We start from the raw sequence: 12123 nt of genomic DNA on the forward strand, positions 1-12123 counted from the left end.
TGTGCCGTATAGTTTGGATCCAGCTCCCACCTCGTCCCAATCTGCCCCTTCTAGGTCTGCTGTTTAAGCGCCTGTAATGGTTGAGAATGCTCCACTCCGCGATTGTCTATAAGCCGGGCCAGGCCAAGGCGGACCAATTTTATATTGGCTAATTACTCCATTATCGACGGTCATACATACATATTATTGATGCTACATACACACACGACATTAATGAACAACCACAAACCAAAATCGTGCACCATATTTCAGTGATTGCGAGTAAATCGCTTGAAAATCAGAAAGTCGAAATAAGATTTGAAACGTATCAAATACTTCTGGCTATCGTGATACATATTTCCATCTGTCGGCATAGCGTTTACATTTATAGGATAGTGCTATATCTAAGCAAATACCATTTTATAATGTCACCATTCGTAATATTTAAAGCAGACACGTTGCTTAAAGTTGAATTCTTTTCTCCATACCCTCAACAATCTAACAAATGTTCGGTCCGACTTGTCCGAGCTTTCAAAATCAACTGAAACCTCACATGTGAGTAGTAGATAATTATTTTTTTTATTATTATTTTATTATTATTCCCATCATTTCAAATACAAAGTATACATGGAACATATTACATTAAGATCAGCATGGTATATATTCAAATCGCCTTGTTGTACATTCAATAGTTAGTTTCTCTGGTACATCTGGTAGATCTACATATAAGGTTTCTATACAGAATAACAGACAAATTGTAGTATTAAATCATATCTTGGTATTCTTGAATAATGTGTGGAATGAAGACCAAAAAGAGAAAAATTTAGCTTCTTTAAAATTTGAGAAAGCAATACATCTTGTAGCTTCATAATATTTATCCCTTACAAAAAAAAAACCCAGAAAAGATGTATCCGAGACCGCCCCGAGACCGTCCCGATGCATCTTTTGTGGGATTTTAGCCAATTTTTATGGTCTCGGCTAGCCGAGACTTTGCGGAGACCCATGGAAGACTATTCTGGGGAATAATCAAGTACTTCCCCACAAAGGCATTAACCTACCGAAGACGTTTCTAGTGCATCTCCACTAGCAGGGGATGTCTTAGGAGATCGCTAGCGAAGACCTTCAAAACAACTTTGCAAAGACTATTCGGAGATTTCCTCAGAAGGGCCACAAAGTAGCTGAAGGTTTGCAAAGATGTATCAGTGCATCCTCGCTAGCGAAGACCCCACAAAGACTTTGTGAGGACTATTCGGAGACTTCCTCATAAGGCAATAAAATAGCTGACTGTTTGCAAGGATGTATTGAGTGCATTCTCACTAACGAAGATCCCACAAAAACATTTGTGGGGACTTTTCGGAGACTTCTTTACAAACAAACAAAATTGAAAAGATACTGTGGAGTCTTCTTTGCTTGTGGAAATTTTCGAAAGAACTTTGCAAAGACTATTCAGAGACTTCCTCACAAGGCAACTTGATAACCGGTTTGCAATGATGATGTGAATGCATCCTCACTAGCCAAAACTATATGAAGACTTTTGTAAGTGTATATCTTTCAAAGACTTTCTTTCAATTGATACAGATCAATACATTGAGCTTTAATCAAGATCTCGGAAAACTAGGTCCCTTGCTTGGAAGAGATGACATGATCATTATTATTTATTTTGAATTTTCTTTAAGGATAATACTAAAGCTCTTTATCTTATACATTCACATGCAATGAATTAGAAATCCTATATATGTCAGCAAGGACATTAATAATTAAATACCCAACTCAATTAATGCTTCGAGGTATATTTCTATTAAATACAGTTAAAACAAATGCAGGAATTATCAGTATGCATTAATCAGAAAAAAAGAAATGTACAATATATTCATAAATTCCAATCAGAAAGTAACAGTGTCCGTGTGCCATATAACAGTCTCCTCAGAAAAAGGTATATAAGAAAAGGCAACATAAAGTAATATTACTTGTAGTCATAGTGGCTGATTTGTGGCTCAAGATATACATGACAGGGATTGAAATTAAATTTATTTCAAGTTTGCCAATGGGCACAATTATGCCAAATTAAGTGTGCCATTACATTTTTAGGGGTGCCAGGAAATCCATGATTGGCTGTTTTAATGGTTATAATCATAATTCAAATACAAGTCAAGTGACTGTCATAGTGTTTATTCAAGTTAAATTATACTTAGAATGAATGATCAATCAGAAAATTCAAACACATCACTCAAGTTACCCATTGCCTTTGTACCTTAGTAAGCACTGCAATACCAGTTATAATAGTCTCAGGATTTATGAGCTTCTGTTCACAACTGGTATATTTTAATTGTAAAAATAGACCAGTTATAACCCCCCCCCCCCCCCCCATGAAAGTTATGTTTATCACATTATTTAAATGATGCATTTACAACTAAATTAAGTGTGTTGTAAATAAAAAAAATCCAAGCTAACACACATTCATAACGTCCAGATTGAGGACAGAGAAAACAAAAATTTGACGATTTTCAGAACTTAGATCTACCAAAGACGTATATATACGTCCGTGGATCTACCTATTTATTGTTGTTGTTGTTTTTCATATTTATTGTTTACGTAGATCTAGACTCTAATCGGAAATTTATTTTCAAAAGAATTATTAATAATATCTGTCATCATTTTCCCGATGACAGTGGCTGTCCACTCTGTAGCATGAAGAAATATCTCCGTTTTCGAAGCTTCGCATGAATAACACGTACCATGTGACACACCATTATCTTCAACGCTTATTTTGTCATCTACACGACAGTCAACTCGCCTTGAGTATTTACATTACTATAACATGCTATTTTATTGGTTTCTGGTGACGCTTTCTTGCCGAAATCTGCTATAAGATTCGTGATTGGTCAAATTGAGCACGTGACCTAATACAACCAATTACAGCAACGGTATTCGTGTATATCAGACTTTGACGAAAGTTTTTTGTTAAATCGTGTTGTTCTGAACGTTTTAAGCAGGAAATCGCGATCTATATTAAAAATATGAAACTTCGTGGATGTATCGTGCCAGGTTACGAGCTCAGACAAAGATTTTTCTTGCATATATTTGGCATTAAACATTGTGGAGAAATCGAGGCGATAAAACTATTAAAAGCCGCGATGCCATTTGACTCACATCACACACGATCGCACGAAAAGATGGAAATGATAACTTATATCTAAGTTTGACAACTTTTAGACAGATTAATAATTTTGTTGACTTCATTTATTACTTTGTAAAATATATTTAAAGATTTGATTGACACGTTTTTATTTTGCTCTTTGACTTGTTCGATGTGGACCCATTGTCAAAGTGTGTTTCGGAGAATTCTATTTTCATTAACATTGCGGGAAATAGATCTAGTGAATAATATTTTAATCTATCAATAAAAAATAATAATTTGAAAGAGAAGCAAAAACTGAAAAAGAGAGTCACCAAACCTTCATCGAGATAGAATATACGCCGACTCTGAGTTCAGCAAGGATGACAACGTATATGTTCCTGAACAAACGGTAGGTACACTTTAGATCTGTTTGTGTTACATAAATAATTTTTTTAAATATAGCCATATAACAATTATGCTAAATAAATCCACCGAAACGACCCCCGATCCAAACCAATTCTCACTTAGATATTGAACTTAGTTTTAGCATTCGCTGAAAGAGAAATCTTTTTTCAAGCTCCATTTATAAATCGTAAATTTATGTTCTAATTTGGAACCTCAAACTGAAATAAGTCAGTTAGAAACTTCAATATTAGACCCTTTACTCATCTAATTTGCGACTATTTATGAAAAATAATAGGCGCAGATGTAATTTTGTAATATTGCGCAGGCCTTTCAGATTTCATGTTTCGATCACATCGTGGTTCTCCGTAAAATTTACGGAGAGCACCGATGTGGGACTGCGATAAATAGTATTTTTTCAAAACAAATTATGTATCTGGTCACTGAAATGTGAAATATGATCGCTGACTGTAGTTATAAGTTTATAAAACTATTGAATTAATAGATAACAAATTATACATTTGTATTTTGTTAAACTCTGTTGTTGTATGGTAATTAGTACGGAAATCGCCGCCATTTTGTAACATGCTGTTTTATAACGAGGATGTTAGTTGATATGTTTTTAAGAACTCGTAAGTAAGGGAAACTCATGTATTGTAACGTTTGTTTGAAATAGATATATGTTCCCAGTAAATGTTGTGGTCTTATCGTTTTCCCCGTCGACATGCTCCATCGCCATCGCGGTATAGATCTAGAATTACGTTTTGGACTGGCACCAGGTTGTTGAAATTTTGGCAAAGTTGCCAGTGTCAACTTTGTTTTGTGACCAGCAATACCCGCCTTTTAGTTTTAGGTTATTAATGAATGCAACTTGATTTTTCAGCCCTCTTCCTTGTGGTGATTTTTGAAGACAAAAAAGGAACTATACTTCATAGGAAGACGTGAACTCCTGCTGATGTGCCTGGCCTGGTGGCCAGCAACTTGGTGTTTTTACGATGCTACCGACACCGATGTGGTACTCGAAGGTCAGTATCTTTGTTAAGTGTCAGGTAAATTTCATTTCAGGTTAATGGAACTGTAACTAAATAAGTTATGAAACTAACTGGTACTTACAAAGTGCACACACAGACTTGTAAGGTAAAGGTTTAATTTTTATAATTTAATATCAGAATCATAGTAAGGAATCAATAGGTGTTACAATCTAAATATCCTTCCTGTGTTTAACTTTTGAGCAAATATGAGTACTTGTAAATGTCAAAACCATTTTTTACATTTTTCTAGAACACAATGACATTTGAATGTGTAATGCTTTGGTCAACTTACATGGACTTATCAATAATAAGTGAATATCTAATCACAAGATGTTAACTAATTGACATCATTTAAAATCTAGTTTTGGTACAAGTGGTAGGTTTTGTAACTTTTAAGTCATCATACATTTGGACTGGAACCATTTCACCTGAGTGCAATTTTAATGCTCTTATCTAGTTTGCAATTTATTTTTACTGTATCACGATTTATGAAGCTTTGATTTATCATCCAGTGTAACATGTAAATTTTTTCATCAGTTCTGAAACCGGCAAAGAAAAAAAACCTGGAACTTTGTGGTGAGCAAGAAGATCTGCACGCTTAGGAATGCCTTCAAGTGAATGAGCCATGGTTTGTTTCATTCACCATGACATCAGTAATTTTGTAGCCCCTAAAAAGTAATTTTTGTAACAGTCTTTAATGCGTCTCCTTGACGTCTGACATAAAGTAATTAGTTTATGGCACTGATTGGGGATGTCCGGTAGCCTAGTGGTTAAAGCGTTCGCTCGTCACGCCAAAGATCCAGGCTCGATTCCCGACATGGGTACAATGTGTGAAGCCCATTTCTGGTGTCCCCCGCCGTGATATTGCTGGAACATTGCGCAAAAGCGGCGTAACAGCATACTCACTCACTCATTATGTCACTGATATACAATAACATTTGATCCCATTTCAGCCTCTTGAAGGACAGCTTCCATGACGACCCCTGCCAGGACGAGGATGACTTCCACTTTCATATGATGACTTCCACTTTCATATGATGGCTACCATATAATGATATCTTCTGTTAATGATGGTCCACCTCTGGCTACTTGTTATTGCTGTTATTAGTCCAAATAAAGAGAATGCTATTCAACTTCGTTGTCTCATTTTTGATTGTACAGGTTTGGCAAGGATCTTTCACAGACACTCCTGGGATGCTGTTGAAAGACTAGATAATGATGTAAGCACATCTTTTGTAGTACTTAAAATGATGGAAAGGTAAAATGTCTCTGAAACATCTTTGTTATGGAGACTTCCTTAGAACTTTGCCGGGATGGTTCAAAGCATGTTAAATTACCCATGACAGGTTTGTGAAGATACTTCGAAGACTTCCTTGCAAGTGTTACGGGGATGCTTCAGAAGCATCTTTGATTGCATAACACAAGTTTGTGGGGACTTATCAGGGACTTCCTCAGGTTTCCCGGGATGGTTCAAAGCATATTTAATTACCCCTGATAGGTTTACGAAGATGCTTCGGAGACTTCCTTGCAAGTTTTGCTGGGATGCTTCAGAAACACCTTTGATTACCTAATAATAGTTTGTGGAGACTATTCGGGGACTTCCTAAGAAGGTTTCCCGGGATGGTTCAAAGCATATTTAATTACCACTGATAGGTTTGCGAAGAAGCTTCGGAGACTTCCTTGCAAGTGTTGTGGGGATGCATTAGAAACATCTTTGATTATGTCACACACGTTTGTGGAGAATAATCAGGGACTTCCTAAGTGGGTTTGCCGAGATGGTTCAAACCATATTTAATTAGCCATATAAGGTTAATTCTGAGGAAGTATCGGAGACTACTTCAGTAGGTACTGTAAGGAAGTCTTGGATACTTCTCAGCAAGCTGCAAGTTGGAGTAGTTTGCCGAGATGGTGTGGAGACATTTGCCAGGAATATCTAGAGACGTCCTTAAGACCCTGCGGAGAAGGTAAAAATGTGCCTTGCGGGGAATGATTAAGGCGGTCTCGGATGCATCTTTTCTGGCCTTTTTTTTGTAAGGGTAATTATTTCTCACTTTACTTGTTTAAAATGTGGAGTTGATTTCTTTCTCATTTGTTTATAAATTACAAATTTTGCAATTAGAAATATATTATTTACTGGGTTATTGTTTTTTCCTTTATATCCAAATAAAAGATTTTGGTTACTACAATCAATACTTCCTTCCACTGTTGTCCCTAACCAATCTTTCAAGTCCTCCCAAATATGAATTGTATATTGACATTCACAAAACATATGAATAATGGTTTCTGGGCAAGTTTTACAAAGAGTACATGGGGGGGGGGGTATCTTCATAACCAATCTTAAATAAATAACTATTTGTTGCAAGAATATAGTGTAGTATCTTAAGGTGAAACCAAATTAGGCTTACACTTTGTGTACATCTGTAAACCATCAAATTATATATTTCCCACTCTTCATTACTAATATCTTTTCGTAAAACATTTTCCCACTTAAGCATACCATGGGTTTTTACGAAATTTGGTTGTAGAAGAGTGTTATAAAAGTCTTTACTTCCGCCTTTACAATTCATTATAAGTGATACATTGAAGGGTAATATTGGCCGTAAATATATTCCCGTATAATTATCTAAATTGTTGGTTTTACAATACTGGTGGACAGCACTTAATAAACCTTGATATGTAAGAAAATCAGTTTCAATTTTGTATGCTTTCACAAATTCTTCATAGGTATATATTTCCCCACTATCCTTCAATAAATCACAAATAAACATTAAACCTTTACAGAACCAATTTCCATAAAATACCTGTTTTCACCCAATCATAATATTGTTATTATACCATAGAGATTGGCTTATAAATTCAATTTTAGTCTTTATTTTATTCATTCCCAGGTATCGCGACCATGCCTCCAAAACCTCTTTCCAAAATAAATTTACAACATTTGGGATGATGTAAGTATTAATGTACATAGCATCTGCCATCCATAGTAATCTGCTTCTATTCGGTATACAATAAGAAACTAGAGTTGACCACTTGGACTGACTACAGTAATCTCTTCACCCATACTATTTTTTGTGCTGCTATAACATCTTTTATAATGGGTACTTTAATTCCTCCATATTTTTTAGGTAATGAAATATTGCTTCTCTTGATTTTGTCTGGTTTACCCTTCCATACAAATCTAAAACATTTTTTTGGAAAAGTTTCAATAGTTTTGACTGAAGGATTTGGTATTGCAGTGGATAAATGGTTTAGATTTGACAATAGAAGGGATTTTAAGACTACATTTCTGCCTATTGGTGTCAAACTTCTTGCTGACCATTGATTCATTTCTTTTTCAATTTTTTCCAGTTTTTCCTCATAATTAATCTCCACTGATTTTTCAAGGTCCACATCAAAATTTATTCCTAACAATTTAAATTTTGTACTTGTCCAATCTAACTTCCATTCTTTACATAGTTTATACCTTGATCTCTTTTTGGATCCAATCCATATTATTTTGGTCTTTAATATCTGTATTTACGTTTAATCCTGAAAATCTAGCAAAAAACTGTAATGTATTCATTAATGCATAGAGGCCATTTTCTGTACCATCTAAACTTAGTGTAGTATCATCAGCAAATTGAGCTAAGATATGTTCTACATTTCCCATTTGAATTCCCTTAATTTTTTTGTTGCTCCTAATCATAATTGCCAGTATTTCAGCACACATAATAAATAAATATGGTGATAATGGATCGCCCTGATGACAACCTCTAGTTAGTTTAATGAAAGAACTTGCAAAACCATTTACGAGAACACTTGATTCCATACCATTAAAAAATGTTTTTACCCACTGTTGTATATTTCGTCCAAATTTAAAAAATTCTAAAACATCTAAAATAAATTTTCTATCCACTGAATCGAAAGCTTTTTCAAAGTCTATGAGTAATAATAGACCAGGTATTTGATATGTATCAGTATAATCCATTAAATCATATATAAGCCTCGTCACTTCTCCAATATATCTTCCAGGTACAAAACCTTTTTGGTCTTCATGTATAATTTGGGGTAGTACCTTTTTAATTCTGTTTGCAATTATTGCTGATGCTAATGTATATGAGGTATTCAAAAGTGATATTGGTCTCCAGTTTTTTAGAAATAATTTAGATTTGTTTTCTTTAGGCAAACATGTAATAAATCCTTGTTTTTGTTTTATTAATAAAGATTCATTTCTGTATGCATAATTAAGAGAATTTATTAGATATTTACTAATGTCATTCCAAAAGAATTTTAAAAATTCTGATGTAAAGCCATCAGTTGCAGGGCTTTTATCATTTTTCATATTTTTTAATGCTACAAGAGCTTCCTCATAAGATATTTCACCTTATAAATCTAATGAAATATTTGTGTCTAGTCTTGGAATATTTATCTCAGTGAAAAGCTCTTCTAAATTAATTTGTGTACATTCTTCACTGGAATATAATTTTTGATAAAATAAATTTTGTTTCTTCCAATATCTCATTTTGTTTTTTAATTACTGTTCCATCACTTTTTATCAATTCACTAATAGATTTAGATTTATTTAAAAAAAATTCTATGTTCTAAATGCAGATAATATATACTAGGTTTTTCCCCATACTCTATCCATTTTGCTTTTGACCTGACGAATAATCCCTGTGTCTTAAGTTTATATATATCCTCCCTTTCTGCTTTTAGTTCATCTATGGTGCTCAATATTTTGGTCTTTTCCAATTCTAATTCTACATTATCTATTTTTGTTTCCAGATCATACAGTTTAGTTTCTAATTCTTTTTCTCTAGCAATATCTTTTTTCTTTTTTTTTGTGGATGAATAATATATTGACTCTCCTCTAATAGCAAGTAATATGGTTTCCCATAATAACTGATCATTAATCACATACCTTTTACCTTCCAAATATGTTTTATCCTCATATTGATTAAGGGTAAACATTATTATTTTCTTTATTTGTTCAACATATTCCTTATACAACAAAGAATTATTAAATTTCCAATATCCTTTTCCTCTTTCCATATCTGATAAATTAAATGTCATCGAAAACAAAGAATGATCAGAGTTTAAACTTGGACTAATATCACATTTAATAAACCGCACAAGATGAATTTGATCCAGCTAGACATACATTTTTTTCCTTACATTATCATGCGTATATAAAGTTGACACAACCCGTCTCTATTGTGGTACTTGTACTTTCAACACACACCCTGCATTCATCAAACCAGGTCGCACGCTCTAGCGAGCGCGGGTTATTTGAATATAGGGCCACGTGAGTTGTCAAGCGCGCTCAATTCAAACTGGGCTGACGGGTACGGTCTGTCTATTTAGAGCAGCACGCCATACACATAGCTCTATTGAATACCCTTTACTTTTGTTTACTTACGAATTCTTTTCTGCCTTATAAACACACACCTTTCATTCCCCCACACCTGTGACGTGCTGTTGATCCATGAGTCATCCTATCCGATCACGTGACTTGGATGAACCAATCACCTTCCCTATTTTCACTCAACCTCCCTCAACCAAAAGGGGTTCCTGGCGACCCGTTCTATACTACTGTCGGGGTTGATATCTTCAGATGTATACTAGAATGAGCGTCATCAAACGGAATGTCACCCTATCGTGAAAGAATGAAACAGTCCTCGATCTCTTGATATAGCTACTAGCTAGTAGAATGTCATCATCGAGATGAAGAGGAGAATGTACGAGTTCATTCACCATTTGATCATCACAGTCGACTGCGAGGAAATATTTTTTGTTTGTTTTGTCTTACAAAATACAGTCGGACCTTTCATTTTTGAATGGAAAAAAGCTAATTCAACCAATACCCTCAATCATGTTCACTAAAATAAATGAATAAAAAGAGTATAGTTTTATAAAATATGTCTCTACTTTATTCACGCAGTGATATATTTCGTTGTAAAAAGTCAGTCTTATTCTTATTTGTCAGTCACTGATTCGCGCTTGGGGGTAGAAGCAATAGTTTTCTTTCACATCTTTGAATTATTTTATATTTCCTGTTTCATTTAAAAGCAGTTTATTCACTTGAACGCATACGCTATACAGCTGATGGACCGTTAAGTACGTATTCAATCGCCAAGGCAGAAACAACTTTATCGTTTCGTTGCGAAGTAAACAAACTACAGCGACTATCGAACATTGAAATAAACTATGTTTAAAAGTGAACGATCATTCCAGTTTGGTTCTTGGTTGGTTGGTTGGTTTGTTGTTTAACACCGCACTCAGCAATATTCCAGCTATATGACGGCGGTCTGTAAATAAACGAGTCTGGACCAGACAATCCAGTGATTAATATCATGAGCATCGACCCACTTGGTTCTTGGCTTAAAGTGGAAGCAATATTCACTGTCTTCCGTTGAAGTTCATGTTTACTTCCTGGTTGTTTTTTTGTAACTGAACGAAAATTGTACAACATGTCATCTCCAGATGGAAAGTGCGCTGAAGATTTATTAGGGAGATCTGATGTTAATCGTCAAGTCGCTGACGAACGGAGAAGAGGCATATGTATCAGACCCTTTCACAGGGAGGACGCTGTAGTAGGAGCTCTGGTTGGTTTACTGATGTTAGCAATCACCATTTTGACTGTCGTTAATGCGGTAACTATTTCGAATTGGAAAAATAAAACTTCACAGCAAATAGACAGTGAACTATTTTTTGACGACCCACCTTATTGAAGCAACCCTCAGTCTACAGTCTATCAACGCTTCTTCACAGTGCTCGAACACACAGTTTGTCTTATCCTATTTAACACGAGCTGTCGTTTGTCGTAGCGAAAATCGCACCGTACTTGACGTGATACAGTTTCTGAATGAAAAACCAACAATAAAAGGTATAACGCTTACTCAGGGCGGATGGAAAATGATGTCACGTCTGAAAACTTTCATCCGTGCACAAATCAGATCCATGAATGAACGGACAACGAATAAACGAACACTGCCTGAATGATCTCCACGAACAACTTAAAATACATATTTAGGCTATCAACAATGGGCTAAAAGACGATGAAAAGAAGAAAGTACTCGAAGTTTACTGCGCTCATCAATGAAAACCTACATGCCATAGAATATAACACTCGAACAGAGTTGTAGCGATATGTACTCGAATAAAAAATGAATAAAAAATAGTATAGTTTTAAAAAACATTTCTCTACTTTATTCACGCCGTGATATATTTCGTTGTAAAAAGTCAGTCTTATTCTTATTTTCAATCTTAATTTTCGGCTGTGTGACATATTTCGTTGTAAAAGTCAGTCCTCTTCTTATTTTCAATCTTAATTTTCAACTCTGTGATATATTTCGTTGTAAAAGTCAGTCTTATTCTTATTTTCAATCTTAATTTTCAACTCTGTGATATATTTCGTTGTAAAAAGTTAGTCTTATTCTTATTTTCAATCTTAATTTTCAACTCTGTGATATATTTCGTCGTTAAAAGTCAGTCTTATTCTCATTTTCAATCTTAATTTTCAAATGTTGAAAGATTTCCTTCGCTCATATCGTGCCCTAAGTTTCCCATCTAAACCCTAAATCCGACCATACACGTTCTTCTTAAATTATATCC

At 34.7% G+C, this 12123-nt stretch overlaps 1 long non-coding RNA gene across 2 annotated transcripts; it reads left to right on the forward strand.

The window, feature by feature from the left end:
* Window positions 1-4065: 4065 nt before the first annotated feature.
* LOC139448428 (uncharacterized) lies at window positions 4066-5644 on the forward strand. Of its 2 annotated transcripts, none has more exons than XR_011652085.1 (4): window positions 4066-4131; window positions 4383-4524; window positions 5068-5158; window positions 5484-5644. It is a non-coding gene; the product is annotated as an uncharacterized lncRNA (long non-coding RNA). The 2 variants fall into 2 exon arrangements; XR_011652086.1 differs by having other exon boundaries at window positions 4097-4135.
* The last annotated feature ends 6479 nt before the right edge of the window (window positions 5645-12123 follow it).

Source organism: Haliotis cracherodii, unplaced genomic scaffold (assembly GCF_022045235.1).
Source record: "Haliotis cracherodii isolate W230 unplaced genomic scaffold, xgHalCrac1.p SCAF_7, whole genome shotgun sequence".
NCBI classification, from domain to species: domain Eukaryota; kingdom Metazoa; phylum Mollusca; class Gastropoda; order Lepetellida; family Haliotidae; genus Haliotis; species Haliotis cracherodii.